Below are 19,491 nucleotides of genomic sequence, written 5' to 3'. Positions count from 1 at the left end.
TGCTTTCTAAACTACCATGATAATCCATCCTGACTGAGAATCTGTTTCTTGTTTTTCTCTGCATAATAGACATAGTACTATGGGTTGATTAATGTATAGATACAAAGTCAAAGCTTTGCTTAAAACTGATAGAATAATATACACTTTGGGTGCTTTGTGGCATTGATGTTCTGAACCATGAGAAACTGGAACGGAAATATACTCAGATCATTTCACACAATAGGCACAATAATGAAGGTGCTTTAATGATCATAGTTGTTTAAGGAGAAATGCAAAGTGAGAAAGCAGAATTAGAGCAGATTCTTAACATAGCACTTTAATCCTGTCCACCACATGCAGTATTTTATCAGTAGGTATTTGCCCTATGAATGAGTGTTTGACCATTTTGTTTTGTTATGTTTTTTTGGACACACCATTGAAGTTCCCAATGGACAATCCAGTTTCAGGAAAGTGGTAATCATCACCTAGGGGTTCAACATTTTCAGAGACAGTCCCAAGTTATTTTTAATGATTCACCTGGGACTTTGCCACTGGGAAATGTCACCAAACTGATGGAGAGTTCACTGAGTTTTTATCTTGTTCTGAATCAGGCTCCCTGTAGGAGGCAGCTGGGCTATAATACAAGGGGAAGTCTGGGTGTTTGGGGTGTGGGCATTGCCATTTTATAATTGCAATGATGTGCTGGCTTGGCACAGTTTCAAATACCCTTTTTGAACCTATCTGATCACTTCCAGAATGGAGAGGTTCTATTTGGTTATGGTCCATGCTCAGTCATTTCAAAAAGAGCATGCATTTCAGTGGTTTAATGTCTAGAGTGAGTATTTTCTCACATCTTCCTCTGAATATAGGCAGTGCTGAAAGCTAGTTTTAATAGCGAATAAGGTCAAAGAGAATAATGGACAATTTGGAATAGGAATCACTATTGAAGTTACTTGTGCAGGAGTGTCAAACAGAGGATCAATGACTTGGAGAAAGACTCAAATATGATCCTTCTATGTTTCTGATCCTTGATTTCCCACAGCAAATTCATGCTCAGGGGTCAATTTTCCCCCCTTTTTCATGTCAGTATTTATGTATCACCCTATTTTTAATCTGACAATTCTCCTTGGCCATATATAATGCTGCTTTTAACATCACTTGACATATAATGTCCTCCTACATGAAAATTCTTATTTTCAATCTTTCCTGCTGAAATATAAATACATCCAATTGCACAACATTTGACAGTTAGCCATTAAGTGAAACTGGTACAGTATCTATTCTTCAGACACTGAAGCCGAGATTGAAAATAACATTAATGTGTGTCTATCAAGTGCTTTTTGCTACAAAGAGTACTGAAATGTGATGAGGGGGTTAAGCAGCATCACTTGTCTGGAGATCTTTTAGTGTCCTTGTATCATTTTGCTCAGGATTGAAGGGGCTGCTGGCTTTAGAGACAAACTGCTCATAATCATTTACAAATGTTAACTAATCCTTTGCTTCTCTTTCTTTGTATCACTTAAGATTTCACTGAATACCTACAGAAGACACTAGTTGAGAATGATTTGCATGAAGATCTTTTCTTTTCCTCATGTGAAATGAAATACAGATGTAGAACAAGCAGAGCTACGTGACAGCTTCATGATATCAGCAAGCATGCTAGTGGCTGTTAATTCCTGATTCTCACATCAGCAGCTGAGTTCTTCACTACCAGACATGACAACTGTGTTGCAGGAAAGAGCAGCATCAAAGACTTAGGAATCTGAGGACATAGGTAGCAAAGGATACATATATGGATATATCACAGTACAGACTGGTTACCTGCACGGGATTCTGGGAAAGTGACTTCATCAAAACTAGGTGTCCAGGAAGAAAGAATTCTGTTTGAGTTGTCATTGATCAGAAACTAGAATTGATGCCCACAAACCTTCAAGAAGAAAGTATATTACTTGTTACATGAATTGTAACTCAGAAATGTGAAAGTTAAAAAAAAAATTAAGAGGCTAGCTCAAACTCTAGCCCCTGAAAAAGCATTGCTAATAATAATTGTGTCTACTTCTTCCTGGTTCTGACTGTATGCTGCATTGCTTTGCTTAGATTTTATCAGTAAACAGTGCTTTGTGTCATGGAGCCACTTATTTTTAGCCTACCGGGTTCCTATAAATATTTCCTGATAGTAAAAGTAACTACTCTACAGGGGATTTTAAACGCCTATCCCATTGTATGACATGTTGTATTAGTTTAAATAGCTGCACAGCAGAGACCATCAGTGTTTCTTGTGAGAACTGTAGAGAAGCATGTGAGTCTCTGCACATCTTTCAATATTCTAGCCAGACATACTTTTTTTTAAAAAAGGAAATACCTTTAAAATCACAAACATCCAAATTCTTTCACCACACAGTTAGTAGCATAGCAAAACATTGCACAAATGTTTACTACTTCTTCATTCTCATTTAAATTTTCTTTAAAATTCCTGCTGTTTGATAGGCAAAGGTAATAACTGATCAATACTTTGGTATTATTAGGTATATGAAATTGTTATAAAATGTCTAAGAGAACTGATTATTTGTTCTCCCATAGTAATTTTGATTTTTACTTGTTACTTTACTCAATTTTGCAATCCATCTTCTTGTAGACTTCACAGACCAAATTCTAAGCCTTCAAAACCTCTTGGCCTAGATTATCTATCTATCTATCTATCTATCTATCTATCTATCTATCTGCATATATTATTATCAATATATGCTTGAAGTATCCTCCATATACCAACTCATGGGGTGTACTGTGTTTCCGTGAAAGGCTGGGGAAGATATGAAGGAATGTGATTTAAAGGCCAGTCATTATATCCACCTGAAATTAACTTGATTCTGACATCCATTTGAACATTGGAATGAAAACTGTGGTCCCATATGACTCAACAGATAGGAAATCAAGTTTGATGTTACTGGTGCCCTTCTCAGGCCTTTATACAATATTTAACTCTAGGACCACACTTTTAAATTCAAAGGTCCCTGTGCTTAGAATCATACAACCTGGGTTTGGTCTCAGTTCTGTTCATGTGGCTTGTGGCAGGATCAGGGAAATCCCAATGCATAACATACAGCCACCAGAGAGACTGACATAGGAGGTCACAGATAAGGGGCTAAGGTAGCTTAGTCCCAACCAATGAAATGTCATTAGGAAAAAAAAAAAAGATTGTGGTTCTCTGATGACACTGGTCTGCTCATTCATGTCTCTTCAGCTATCCAGATATCCCTATTTATTCCAGGCTATTCTGGACCACAACCATCTCACAAAATTTACCACATGCAAAAAAAACAAAACAAAACAAAAAAAAAAAACAAGCTTATTCATCCCTGGCTGGAGACCTCCTGCTATGTAAGGCTAGCGAAGAGCATATGGATGTTCCATGTACCGAGCTCTGGACCATACAGAAAATGGCAGCTTGTCTCTGCAAGAGGAAGAATGATGTCATTTTCAGTAGGAAACCTTGGTAGGACATTTCCTTTCCCCCAGATTTAGTGTTCACAGATTAAACTAAGAATAATATTTACTATACATTATTATATAGGTTAATAATTAAATTCTAAAAATGGATCTTTAATTGAGACTAGTATGTGTTTCCAGAACAAAACACTTGATTCAGTCCCTCAGTTAATTTTTTATTTGAAATAGATCTAAAGGATCAGTACCAACATAAATGATACATGGGTTCTATATCCTGAGTTGTACTCTGTATCTTACATACACCACATTTTCTTCTATTCATCCTTTGATAGGAACTAAAGCTGATTCTGTATCTTGGATGTTTTGACTAATACTGAAAGGAACATGAAAGGATAGATATATCTCCCACATACTGATATGAGTATACCATATACTCAATAGCAATAATATTGTGTCTTAAGGTAATTCTATTTCTAGTTTCATGAGGAAACTCCACACTGTTTTCCATAATGACTGCAACAATTTCTGTTCCCATTCACAATGTGAAGGAATTCTCCTTCCTCATGTACATGAATCTTTTACTCCTTTTCAAAATAACCATGCTAATAGATAGGAAGTGACATCTCAAAGTGGATTAATCAGCATTTTCTTGATAATTAGTCATTTATTCATACAGTTCTTGGGCATTTATAGACCTTCTTTTGAAAATACATAATCTCAATCCTTTACTAATAGTAAGTGAGACTTTGCCTTTTCTTTCTGTTGAGTTGTGATGTTTATAATCTGTGGAAGCTTGGAGCCTTATGTGATGTGTGATTAGTAGATATGGTTTTCTGTACTACAGACCCTTTTTTTTTCTCTTTTGATGTGCAGTAAGCTGTTAGTCTTGATGAAATCTGAGCCATTTATTTTTGTTGCCTTGATTTTCATTTCATATAATCCCCAAAATATTCTGGAACCCAATATCATGAAGTTTCATGAAAGTTTATAGTATTAGATATTTTATATATCTTTACTCAGTCTTGAACTGATGTTTTGAATACAGTTTGTGACAGTAGTCAGTTTTTCTCTTCTGTATCTAAATATGTAGTTCACCTATATTTATTTTTTGATGAGATTCCTCTTTTTCTCAACATGTTCTTGGAACTGGAAACTCAGCTTGGTATAAATATGTGTAATTATTTCTGGGTTCTTTATTTCTTTCTAATGATTTATTCAGCTAGTTTGATGCAGCGCAGGTTCATGGTGATTGATATAGCATTTTGTAATATAGTTAGACATTAGAAAGTTTGGTAACTCCATCTTTGCTTTTCTTTCTGAAGATTATTTTTGTTAGTTCAATTAATTTTGTGTATTGACTTCTTTTTTATGCTTGAAATATAATTTCATTAACGTGTTACTGTAGTAATAGGTATTATATTTAATCTGAAGCAAATCTGGGGTAATATACACGTTTTAAAATGTCGATATTTTTAATCTATGGACATGGATCCTTCTGTTTATTCTGTCTTTTTCAACTTCTTTCATCAGTGTGTTATAGTTCACAAGGAGAGAGCTCATTTTGTTTTATTGATTGTGCTCAGACGTATTAAGTTTCATAATATAAATTATGATTTTATTTCTTTGATGATACACTTTTAGTGTATAGAAATGTTAATGTATTTTGTAATCTGACATTTTATGGAGATTATTTAAATGACTTTTCAAACTTTCTTTCAGAGTTTCAACATATAAATTGATGTCATCTATATTCAGGCCTTTTGGCTCACACTTGTAACCTCAGAAGTTGTGATGCAGAGGCAAAAGTATTGCTTCAAATTCAAGGCCATGCTGTACTACACATTTAGTTCCACCATCAGCCTGGGAGATACAATAAGATCTTGTCTCAAAGATACAAACAACGGTTGGGGATTTAGCTCAGTGGTAGAGTGCTTGCCTAGCAAGTGCAAGGCCCTGGGTTCGATCCTCAGCTCAAACAACAACAAAAAAAAAAAAAAAAAAAAAAAAAAAACAAAAAAACCCTGGATGTGGGAAAACACAAGGAAAGGAGAGACACTGGTCAGTAACAACTGAAGAACATGTTGTTTGAAAATGCCATAATAATACCTCTTTCTATGCTAATGGAAAATTAGAAAATTTTAAAAGAAATAAGAAAGAAAAAGATTTATATTTAGAATGATTAAAAAACAAAACACCGATGTCACATGTGTGACTCCAGTCTGTCTACCACTGTTTCCTTCTCTTGCCTATTTTTCATGAGGAGAGCTTCCAATTCTGTGACAAAGAGAATTCCAGAGAATGTTGGTTCTTTATGTTGATGTTTGGCTTTCAGACTTTAGTTTGCATGTCTTCTATATGAAATATTGTCTTCTACAATGTTGAGAAAGTTCTTAGTGATTAGGGTAAGTGACCTGATGTGTAGATCCTAAGCAGTGTGTTTGTCCACAAGGCCCACTGAATGTCCTGATACAGATTTACATGTCTCAACTATGCTGAAAAGCATGAAGTAGAGTTGTGTTCTTCTGGAAACTCTGACACATGCATATTTAACACATTCTTGTGCAGTCATGTAGTAAGTTGAAAGATCTCACTTCAGAAAACCAAGATTCAGGAAGAGAAAATGGAAGGGGGATTACACACTGAAAACAGCTGATGACAGACTGCCTTCTCTGTAACCTAAGCTCTTGACTGAGAGCCAGAGACTAGAATTGACTGGCTCTGCATATTAAAAGTTCTTAAAACCAGAAAACGCTAATCTATGCAGTAAAAAAAATGAAATAAATATGTTGGATGCAAAGTTCAGTGCTTCAGTACAACCTGAATCACCTTGAGGTGATCAAGATACACATTAAAAGTGAGTTTGTAGAAATAACATGAGTGTCCTTAATTGTCCAAGCACAGTTTGTTGCAGACATAGCTTGTATGATGCAATGTTCACAAGGAAATTAAAGGCACAATATCTTAGTTCCTCAGCATTGTAAACAGATTTGACACAAATCCTTTTTATTTCCTTTCTTTTTTTTTATGAAACCGAGTTTATTACCTACACAGCAAATACAATAACTTTCTGTCATAGGAACAGAAATAATGACAGATTTCACTCCTCTAACTTCGTGTGTGACTGTCACAAGGGAGACCAATTTTAATGAGTTCCTGTGATGCTAGCTTATCAAGAGAATTCCTCACATTGCTTTCCCAAAGGTGAATGAGGCTGAAATTGGACACTTTCTAATCTTAACTCTGTCTTGTCTGCTCCAACTTCTATTTGTTACATTTACCCAATGCTTTCTTTTTTTATCCCTGGTCTAGACCCTGGCTAACTAATACATTTAGATTAATGGAATGTCTCTCTTATAGTGCTCCAACTTCTGGCTTCCAGCCTTACTGACTTTTAGCTAATCCTACTCTTATGTGTGATCCAATCCAGGAGGGCTAAGTGGTCACAAAAGGCTCTATTTTATTCCTTGGGACTTCACATTACTTGACTCCTAAGACATCCACATCCCTGCCTTATTTCTGACTCAAATAACCCACTTTAAAGAAGCCAGTTCATTCATTACTCATCCTTCACTCATGATCCCATTTTATGATCCTCACACAGAGAATCCTGCTTAGAGCCTATTGCAGAGGCATACCCCTCTCCCATAACATACATAGACTCCAAAGGATTCTACAGCAGATTCTTTCATTTAGCAGTCTTTAAAGATCTAAAGTGACTTCCCTTACAGCAAATATTGATCTACTGTCTTCTCACAGATCCCATCTGCATAGCTTTTACTGCCTGCAAAGATGCCTTTTATAATGTGCAAAAGCCATGTGGTCATCATTTTCCTCTTTGGAAGAAGTAGCTCTTCAGGAATCCTGGCTATACACATAAGATTACAAGGTAGAGAGAATAAACCTTAACATTCCCAGTTGCATCATTTATTATCTTCCTTAACATGAGAAATTAATTTCTAAGCTTAAACTCTAATTCCTAACACACAAGATGTTTCTAATAAAGCTCATATCTCATCATTTCTCTTAAATATATATTAAAACAATCACTATTCAACTGATTGGTATTGTTTGGTACACTGCGAGTTTTTAATTCTACATGAAACTTATTTTTAAAAGATTATCATTTGTTGCTTAAAATATGCAGTACCACTGTAAGAAAGTGGGACTTATGGTTTTAAAAATCTGTGCCTGGCTCCTTTCGTTCTAATGATGTAGAGAAGCAAGCTTTGGATAGATAACCTAATTGACTTGCCAAATGAAAGGTTCGTGAAGTACAACACAGAATTTGTGTAACAAGAGAATGAGTTATTATAGAAAAATGTTTCATAAACTTACGTACATAAATGTCACATACTGAAAGATGGGCTAATCAGCAACATTATAAAGAATGAATAAATGCTTTTTAAGTGTAATATTGTAAATAAAGTTTGTGTTTTGGTGTTAAAGGGTAAAAATTGACATTAGTAATTAAGGTAAGAATAGAAAAGTAGATATTTAAGGAGGATTTATTGACTTCTTGGGGAAATAGTATTCTAGGTCATTTTATGCTTTATTTTTTATTTCACTTGTATTTTGCTTATTTATTTGTTTTGTTGTTTTGAACTAGTAAGTAAATTGTGTAAATATAGTGTCAAATCCTGGTATTTCAATGAAAGTACATTTGCTTAATTTATATAATTGTGATCCCGAGTCATTATAAAATGGCTTATCGTTTCTGAGTTCATGTATAAGAAGCATAAGAGATGATTCTCTTCTGTTCTTTTTCCACAGATTATGAGATTGAATGCACACATGCACATATGTATATATGTATATATATACACTCATATATAATTATATATGAGAAATATAATCAAATTAAAAAACAGAAAACTACATTTAGCACTGAATTTAAAATTTTGTGGCTATTTTTAATCATGTGGAAAATGTGCATTCTCTTTAGTAAATAACTATTCTGATAGTCACTTCCCATTTATAGACAAAAAAAAAATGACATCTATATAACGTCTATTAGTAAATAGTATTTACCAAGTTCATCTTTAATCAGAACTGATAGAAATGATTCATGAAGTACATATCTTTACAATTTTCAAACAATCAAATATAAAAACTGCTTTGTTTCCTACTATTAGGATGGAGAAATTTAAGAACGAGGACAATAAATAAGAAATTGGCAAAGGCTGTGCACTAAATTCTCTTTGAATAAATAACCAACATTTACACCAAATGTCACAGGTTTTTATACTGAATTACTACTTTACTTGTGAATGGATTTTTAAGTGCATATACTTTTAGAAGAGTTGTCACTTAATGTCTACTTACTATTCTGCAATGAAATAAAGTCCCTAGAGTTCCTCAAATGTTGGATGCTGAAGACTGGCATCAAGAGTGTAAGAAAGGAAGTGGGCAGAATGAACACATCTTACTCAAATTTGATTATTTCACCCATACTGTTTATACATAAGCATACAGATTTATGCAAATAAAGGCTGAGTGACTGTGTAGAGTAGCATAAGATAGAAGACACTGTCATTGGATGTTTCTCTGTGTCCTATCCAGCAGGTGGTAGGGAGAAATCTCTCTCATTCACAGTCCCGCAGCTGCTTATAAAATAATCACTCAAAGGCTTATATTAATTATGAACTGTATGGTCTAGGGCAGGCCTCGTGTGGCTCCCAGTGTCTCTTCTGCCTCTCCTTTCCTCTTCCTCTCTCTCCAGTTGGAATGTATCGCCTAACCTTGTTTTGCCTTAACATTGGCCAAACAACTTTATTAATCATCCAGTCAGAGCAACACATATTCACAGCATGCAGAAAGACACCCAGCAACACTTCTCCTTCTCTGTCTAATAAAAAAGGAAGGTTTTAACTTTAACATAGTAAAATTACATATAACAAACAGTTATCAAGCAAGAATTACAGTTACTGGCTGGGTGGTGGTGGCGCACACCTTTAATCCCAGCCCTCAGGAGCCAGAGGCAGGTGGATCTCTGTGAGTTCGAGGCCAGCCTGGGCTACCAAGTGAGTTCCAGGAAAGGCGCAAAGCTACACAGAGAAACCCTGTCTCGAAAAAACAAAACAAAACAAAACAATCAAACAAACAAACAACAACAAAAAAAGAATTACAGTTACAATATTTAGTCTTTGTACTTGGTAAAATAAAAATAATACTCTATCATCTATCTTATTTCTGTGAGTCTAAATTTTCTTATCTAATTTATCTTTTATCATAACCAAGGAAAATGTTAATTATAACTATGTAGTCTTTAACTTCATCAAAGACCCCAGGAGGATATAATATTATGTCAGTAAACAGGAAAAGCATTGTAAGCAACTTTCAAAAATCTAGAATGACAGAGACAGCTGGCTGCCTGGACAGTCATCCAAAGTTCCTCTGTAACATTTAAGCATCCATCTTCAGCCTATAGGCCTAGTGTTTTTCAGTCACTTCTCCAGAGGTTCAGTGGCAGGTTTGTGTTGGGTGTTGAGTACTGTTGGAAAATGCCATCATGGTAAGAAAACAAAGCTTAAAATGACCACAGGCATTGAGATTTTAAAACTAGAGGCCTCCTAATAGGTTGGTTTGTAGTTCTATCATTTTCTCAAAACAAAATAAGTACTATGGTTAGTTTGTATCTGGAGATATCCAAAACAGTGAAAAACCCTGTGTGGTGGGCACACATGTTTATGCTTTAGTTGAATATGCATGGTTATGAGCACATTTTGGTTTTGAATTTGAATCTTTCATTCCAGTGATGGAGTTTGTTTCTCAGAGGAATACTCAGATTCAAACTTTAAATTATAAGAGTCAGCTCCTTATGGTCTTCTCTTTCTGGGCAATAATTCTTGTGGACATATGGAAAATGATTTTTGAGTCATATAAGTCAATATCTGATGAAATGAGTTTAGCAGAAACTTTCCAAATATTCACCTTTTGGCTGAATCCAAGCCTGGAGAGTTTAAAACCCAGAAGGGAATCTTGGAGAAAGTTATGAATGAATAGGTTCTAGTTTACTATGGAAATTCAATTGTAACCAAGTACTACAGTGCGTCTAGACTGACAGGACTTGGTTGCCAATGACACAGTGCTCAAGTTTCATAAGAACTCTGTCTGGAAAGCATGCAAGATATTGGATGGTGAGAAGCTACTAGCGGCCCGTGGGTGCTGTGGCCGCGGTTGAGAAGCCAGTCTCATTCTGCTTTCCGGAAAGGGTACAACGGGAAAAGCAGGAGAATTAGGAACACTGTTCAGTAGACACAGCACTGCGCTGAGAGAGAAAAGTGCTAGGAAGGAGCATTGATTTTATGGGTTTAAAATATAATCTTTAAGATGTCTGATTTTAATTATTTTGTTTTGTTTTCTTCCTTCCTTTCTTTCTTTTTTTAATCACTGTTGTTTTGTTTCGGCTCCTTTGACCAAGCTATTTCTCTATGATGATTTTAGAAGAACCCTGTCTGTGATAAAAATTAAAGGGTGAGTACCTCTCCTAATATATACACCAAAAGACTGAATTGAAATTCTTTAGATTCAAAGAGGCTTCGGGGGGCATCTAAATGGAAATCAGATATGGTTCACTCATAAAGGGATTCCTTAAGAATTAGAGAAGAAACATATTTTAAGGACCCAATTTCTAACAGGAATACAAACAAAATTTAATGTTCATACTAGAGATTAATGTCTGTCTAACTTAGGGAACACCTGTAAGATCATAATTTGATATAACCTGACTTCCTAGAAACTCAATGAGACAGTAGTTTTCAATGATCTTTATATGTGCATATGCACATCTGTATGTACATATGCAAGATCTTCAAAAGCCCAGCCATCCTCCATGCACTTATTTCATAAATGACTTTATAAATCCTGAAAGAAGAATAATTCACCAGAGTTTTTAGAACCACTCCCAGCAGTGGGTCTCCAGAGTCAAATAGAGCTGTCTTCATCATTTTTACTTATAGACTTCCTCAAACACTAAAAAGAATGATAATCGCCTAATTATAAATTCACTGTTAATATAGCCTTCGAGCTGAGAACATTTCACTCCAGTAGTTAATTTAGTCTGTGGTAAATTCTCACTGTTATTTAATGTCATTTATCACCTGCTGTTTTGTCTTACTGAGAACATCCTGCCTGCCCTGTGCTGTCTTCAGTACATGGACCTTCTGTGACTTTAATGTACTCTGAACAAAGGCTCCAAAGTGCTGCTATCGGGGAGGATTTTGGCAACTTGCCTCAGATATGTTCAAGCCATTTTACTGCCTGTCATTCAGTGCTGTACAAATTGAACTCGGAGGAGAGGTAAAAAGGGTCTATCAGGCACTTTTTTTCCTGGGAAAAAATATGCTAATAAAGCGCCCTCAGCAGGAAGCAGGCCATGTCTGAAAGAGTTTTGTCAACTCTGAATTAATTTTGTGTGTTAAGAAACACGGGGGTGCTTCTAGAGCTGGTCTGTGGTAATTAATCCTTCCTGTTTCTGGAAGAACAGAACTGTAATAAATGCAGCCCAGATTTAACAGATGTGTGCACACAATGTCTGCTTTATGAGGAGTAAAACAAAATGATGGGTACAGAACAAAAAAAAATGTTGATTTGAAAAAAAAAAAAAAAGGAAAAGAAAAGAAGAAACTCAAACAGTATGGAAAGCACGAAGCTTGGAATTCCCAGAGTTTATGCAAATATACTGTTCCTTTAAATGTTCACAGACAACGTGGTTTGAAAACATCTGTCCATAGGATTGAATGTTGTGAAGAGACTGAAAAAGACAGATGTTTTGTATCCCTTAGAAAATTAAGTAAAAAAAAAAAAAATGGCATGCAGACATTGGGATGGTGCTTGCTCTCCTGAGGTGAAGTTGATCTTTGACTCTAGTAATTAACTGGCAACTTAATACTGGAATACGCTTCTCATTGTCCTACTGCTTATGTTTTTTTTTTCTTGCAAACTTCATTGTGGAAGACAAAGTCAATTAGTTGATCTATAAATACAAAAGCACGACTTGTGTGATGATTTTCATGCTGTCACTCTGGTCACAAGTGTTAGGCTGTCAAAGCAATGCATGCAAACTGTGGTGCCAACTTAGACATTTGATATATTCACACTCCAATTTCACATAAAGGTGAAGAGGGATAGTTTAACATGTGATTCCTTAAAACATATCTCTCTTGGAAAAAGTAATTTCAGTTTTAGGAATAACAAAGCGGTCTAACCAATTATACAATTTCCTTTTCTTCTTTTTTAGTTTTAACTTCCTCTTTTATTTTACTAAGTGAATTCTTCCTCCATGGTTGGGATATATATACAGCTATCTATCTATCTATCTATCTATCTATCTATCTATCATCTATCTATCCATCCATCTATCTATCATCTATCTATCTATCTATCTATCTATCCATCTATCTATCTATCTATCATCTATCTATCATCTATCTATCTATCTATCTATCTATCTATCTAGCTATCATCTATCTATCTATCTATCATCTATCTATCCATCCATCTATCTATCATCTATCTATCTATCTATCTATCTATCCATCTATCTATCCATCTATCTATCTATCATCTACCTATCATCTATCTATCTATCTAGCTAGCTAGCTAGCTAGCTAGCTATCATCTATCTATCTATCTATCTATCATCTATCTATCTATCTATCTATCTATCTATCATCTATCATCTATCTATCTATCTATCTATCTATCTATCTATCTATCATCTATCCATATCTCACTATTATCCCAATTTAGCACACACATATGTACACACACACATATATGAATAATAGTGATATATTTTTGAATATATATGCATAATAGTGAAAATGTCCAGACAGTAGCAATCATAACAATCATTCTTGATAGAGCATATTTTCAACAGATGAGAGCATATCTTTCTTGTTTGTCAAGAAGAAAGAAAATATCTGAACTTATATGTAAACATTAAAATCAGTGTTTTCAGGTCCAATGTGAAGGCTTGGTGTCAATCTGTTCTTCACCCTTGTTCATATAGCTTGTTGTGTAGACAATTGCAACAGACAGTTTAACTGTTTCTACCATATTGTACTACTTGCTACACAAAAAAAATCGTAGTTCTTTTGATTCTTCCAATACCATCTTCCAAACAGGTGCCTCAGAAATTTTCATGTCATTTTTATAAGAGAACTCTGTGCTTGAAAGTTTCTCTTATCACAGTGCATTTTGCTTTTTTTTTTTTTTTTTCAGAAGTGATAAGGGAAGCTCCACATGAACAGTTTCCACCTTGCTGTGGTTATACATCAAAGACAATCCCTTACCTCTTGTGTAAAGTTTTTGAAGTATTTCAGTGAAATGAAGACATGACTATTGTGGTCTCTGCAAACATGATTTTGAAGAAATATAAATTTCTAAATAAAATGTTTCCATAAAAGCAAGGATCACACCTTGACATCACTCTCAAATTTTTAATTTAATTAATAACAATATTGAAAACTCTATCTCCTACTTAGAAAAATAATTTGTGAAACACAGGTGATCCAGTAACCTCTTCCACCCCATTTTGGCACCATGCAGAACATAAATACAGAGGAAAATACTAGTATATTAAATGAAAGTAAGTCAGTCTTTAAAAAGAATTGAATAAAATTATACTACCCTTGACTTCACAGGCTACCTTGGCTTCGTTGAATAAGGTCAATTATCAATTATAGCACCCATGAATGGTAACCAGACAAAACATCTACCATACATGTGCAAAATGGAGCATTGTTTGGCCACAGAGAAAAAGTAGAATTTTATAATATCTGAAAATGTGGGTGAACTTGGAGAAAATTTGTGTGAAGCAATCTGGACACAGGAAGAAACACAACCCATGTCATCTTGTATAGAATCTAATGATAACAATATCACAAACATTAAGTTGCTAGTTGTCAGATTGGCTAAGTAGTCAGTGTTAACCTTCAGAAGAATATTACTGTGTCTTAGTTTATCCATAGCTCTTAGAAAGTGACAGGTGGAATAAGAGACATTCTAAAGTCAATATCAGAAAAAAAATTATAAATATCCAAATACTGCAAAGCTCAGGGACACACATTGTCATGTTTTTTTTTTTTTTTCTTTCCCCTGAGAATCTGTATATCATTTTTGGTCAGTGCAAGGTATTTATTTCCTAAAATAGTCACATCTATCTCAAAGACTAATATTGCAATCTGGAAGAGTGCTTCTAAAAAATAAAATGAAACAACACAGCAACACTGCTGTTGATTATTATAGCAACTTCTTGGTAGTCCATATTGTAATTCTTCAAATTACATCAAAATCTTCACTTGTTTATAAATCTGGCTAATTGTAAAAAAAAATCCATGGAATTTACAGTTTTGAGGACTATTAGAGGCATTATTGAATATTGAAAAACCTTGATTCTAAGGCTACATTCATAATGTACTTTCCAAAATACCAAAAAGTAAACACACTATGTCTGTGCTGTTAGTTTTGACACTAGAAGTCTTGTATTTTAACCCATGCTGGTTTGATTCATTTGAACCACACACCTTCAGGCATAAGATACAGCTGAAGGGCTACCATTTCTGTGCATCTTTTTCACAGGAATTAGTGTTGCCTTGATGCAGATTTGTCTGTATCTAGAAATTTAAAAAATTTAAAAAATAATAAAATAAAAATTCAAAATTCAAAATGGGTAGTAGAAATCCTTTTCTAAAATTCCACAATTTTTATTCTCTCTTCAGATAGTGAGAGTAGGCTATGTCAAGTTATGTCCTTCCAATCCTGACTGACTAAAAAAATTAGTATTGGGCAAATCTGGAAATGGTCATGAGGTGTGCTCCAAAGTGCTTGTGTCTTTATACCCATCCTACCAGATCTGGAATAGCATGAACTATGTAAAACACAAGTATTTACAAGTTTAAGAAATACAGTACAAATTTAGTAAGGGTTTTGGAAGAGTTCATTGTTCAATTTAGCTGGGAATTTCCCATTCTAGCATTTGCCAGCCATCATATCTCAAATCCACCTCTACTCAACTTTTCAGAATAAATCTGTTTGTCAGGACAATTGAGCACCTATGTGATAGAACATGCCTTGTAATATAGGTTTATAACTGCAGCTGGTTTTGTACCTTGGCTTTTAACCTTATATTGGTGGGGAGAACCATCCTTAAAACATCTGGGTGCCTGACTGAAACAATAGTGTGGTTTCTGCAGTAATCTTGTATAATTTCTGGTGAATAGTAGGGTACATTTAAACAGTTCTAATGGAGTGAACAATACTGTTTTAAAGGGCACTGATCATTACTTATCTTTCAGTTGATTATAGGAATCTTGTTGGAAGCATTCAAAGGATTTTTAATTTTGAGTCTCTTTATGTCTTCAACCTAGTGATGACACTAATTTCCCCTATTGCCTGTGAATGGAAGCAGAGTTTTGTCCTCGGACTTTTTTTGTTCCCTGTGTCATGTCTTTTGTGTCTGCAGATGGAGCTGATTAATTCTAAGGCCTTTGCAACATTAAGAAATAATTTAAATAAGGAGACATGGTAAAGACAAGTAAGTGTTTCTGTTTAAGCAGAAAACTACCAACACCATACATACAAGCAGAGATATATTAGATTTTTATTTCTATTACTTGAAATGATGGTACTATTTCCTTTATGTACAAATGATATTTATTTAACAGCCACTGAGTCAATATTCCTTCTACTGATCTGGAATAAGTAAAACACTATAAAAACATACAGGCCACACTCTACCCCAGGGTCCAGCCCTTACCCAACAGGATAATTGTTTGTGATGGGGGGAAAGTCTCAAAAGAAAATACAGCACTTGTTTATTCTGTAATTGTTACCAAACATAATGAAGCTCATTCAATGTCTTACATATGACAGTTCTGTTTAAACACGAAACTACATCTTGTAACATTTAGGCAGGTGTCTGTAATTGAGACTCTTTTGCTTAAACAGTGTGTCTCCTGTAGTATTTGTTTAATGACAATCACATTCTCACTGTGTGTCTTACCAGACTATTTGATCACCTGTGTTTAGCAGACATTCTGGTTGATGGGGACACAAACTCACCCACTTTTGTCAGTAATATAGTAGAGCCCTATACCAAGCTTGTGAAATTCATGTGTGACTTAATCAAGATGTCCACTCCATTCTTCTGTACCCTCAAGTTGGACATGGTGAGTGGATCATGTACCACAAAGGAGGGTTTGTTCTACATTTTCTGACAATGTGATATGACTAAAATTCAAGTCCCATGTCAGCATGTGAGGAAATAAGAACAAACAACAAACAAACAAACAAACTGTGTAGTAGACTCATTGTAAATCATTTATGAATTTGAAAGCCAGTAAGGAAGGATGAAAGAGAAGGGAGAATGATATAATTATATTATAATCTCATTAAATAAATAAATCTGAAGTGCAATATTGAAATCAGAGATTACAGTTGAATTTTCTTAGTGATCTAGGTGTGTTTCAGATTTCTTAGTATCTACTTTCTGTATCATCTTTTGGAAAAAAAATTGTAGATCTGTTGTCTTCCACCCCTTACTGCTCCCCACCCCCAGGCTACCACAAGGTCTACCTTCCACTTCTCTGCCTTCCACAGTTCTCCAATTTAAAGAGAGATTTCTAAAGATGCAAAGCTAGGATAAGCATATGAAGTAGAATATACATCACTTGCTTTTCTGGGTATGAGTGACCTTATTCAAAATGATCAGTTCCATCTGTATTTGAAAATTTTCTTTACTTTGCAGTGTCTATGACTGTATACCCAAGACTGGATCAAGATGAAGTCAGTCAAAGTTCCAGCATTTATCAGGGAGAGGGTGGGCTTGATAGTCTCATCCCTAGTGAGTTCTTTTGTTTGTTTTTGTTTGTTTGTTTTGGCACTTGATGTCTGTTAGGAGAGGGAGAGTTTTCTTCAGGAATGTGTCCCTGGTAGGCTGCCAGTGCTCTAGCTGGTGGCTCTACTCACATGTAGATACTATCCTCACTAAGTGAACTCAGCTTTAAGAATCGAGCACCTGAAGTTGGAAAGCAGAAGTGTTAAGAGGTTCATTGAGGGAATTAAAGGTGGTGGATATGAGTGGATTTGGTCAAACACGGTGTATATGTATGTGAAACTCTCAAACAATAAAAAGCAAAACAATATAAAAACAAAACTTATAACTGCAGAGCATAAAATATCTCACAGCCTTACTCAAGGAGGCTGATATTTTCACATTAAATCAAACATTTCTTTCAAAGTAGCATCAATTATTCCTTCTCTGCTGATCATGTCCTCAGGCTAACTTGTGAAAAGAGGAAGAATGACCTAAAAATATCTCTTTCCACTTATAGGGCTTTCAGAGGTCAGGTGTCTATCAATTAAGAATGACCCCAGGAAATTGGTGGATATTTTTATCTTGTGGCAAAAAAAAAAATAAAAATAAAAATAAAACAAAACAAGGCAAATCCTACAGATGTTCTTCTCATATTCCATTTGGATGTGTGGTGTGTGTGTGTGTGTGTGTGTGTGTGTGTGTGTGTGTGTGTGTGTATGTGTGGTGGAAGGGGGGGTAACATGTATGAAAAGAGGTTGTTTGAATTTTTATGCATTAAATATAAAGCTTTACTCTGTTTATGTTTAAATTTTAAGAGATGGATAGAAGTTATGTGCACTGTAGTTAACATTTAAAAATAACAAAATATCAAGCAAGCAAGCAAGGGGTAGGTGGAGGAATTGCCTTGAGTAGACACCTAGTTGTCTGTTGCTTCAGAATATTCATTTTTCAAGTTTGAAATGAATGTTAGAAATTTATTGAGTCTACCTATTCTGATTGTTTAAACCTGTCCATCACTTTAGAATTTTTAAAACCCATACACTTATAAAAATATTTTTTAATTTTCGTAAACATGCCACAAATTAAACCAACCAGGCATTACGTATGAATTAGGTTGGGTGGTTGTTTAAAGTTTGGAATTGAATGAATCCTGACTTGGCTTTGAATATTTACTCTGAAAATATTATTATAATGAATACTGAGTACAAGAAAGATTCCCTTGCATAACTTGAAGGGTTCTTAGCACACCCCACCCCATTATTTGGCTGTTTGCTGACCCATGTCTTACTGGAAGTTACAGATGGAGTTTGGCACTTCACAAACTGGTGTATACACACACACACACACACACACACACACACACACACACACACACACAGAATTCTAAATCAAAACCCACTACTCTAAAAGCTTATCTGTCGCTTTGACCATGATCACACCTATACATTGCTAATGTAGTATGTAAAAAGATAGGCATTGCAATCATGAATTCATTATCTTCTTTATAAAAATAAAATTGAAAATTTGTACTTTTTAGCATTTTGAAGTTATATTTTACCTATTTTATAAGTAAAATTGTAATGATGCAAATAAAATCACCTATATTTAGTGCTATGTGGTGTCTATTGGCAATGGGTATGAGGTATTTTTTCCATCCATTTTGGAAAAAATACAAAAATGAAAATCCCTAACAGAAGAATTTGACCCAGAAACACACAGCATCAGATTGAGCCTTTGACTGCTTTACCCTAAATGCTTCTGTGTATATTCACACACAGTCCTAACATCTCCTCTCTGTTGTAGAGTTTACATGTCTCTGCTATTCACAATCTCAGGGTAGGACTCTGGGTTCTGCTCTTCCTTACATCTTTTTTTCTCATCAGATTCACACAGATACATGGAAGGCGCCTCTTAAAATAGTTCTTCAAGTACCACACTTCTCTTTTGTATCATTTAGCACAGACATTATTTCAGATATGTCTGGCAGGTAAGGCAATATCAGTCTCTGCACTGGAGTTTAATCTTCATGAGCACAGAAAAAACGTTCTTAACTCAAAATAGATTTTATGAACTGAGGAGTATTTTTGATTTACTATGCATTTGTTGACAAAATTTATGAGTGACTGATGTCATCTTTATGAATTTTTCTTCCCTGCCTAAAAATGTTGTGCTATTTATATGTTATCCACTTGATTTGTGAGCATGTGATTCTGAAGAGGGTTAAAGTTGTCCTTGATAATGCACTT

Source organism: Onychomys torridus, chromosome 17 (genome assembly GCF_903995425.1).
Source record: "Onychomys torridus chromosome 17, mOncTor1.1, whole genome shotgun sequence".
NCBI lineage: Eukaryota > Metazoa > Chordata > Mammalia > Rodentia > Cricetidae > Onychomys > Onychomys torridus.
Note: the sequence above shows the minus strand (reverse complement) of the source record.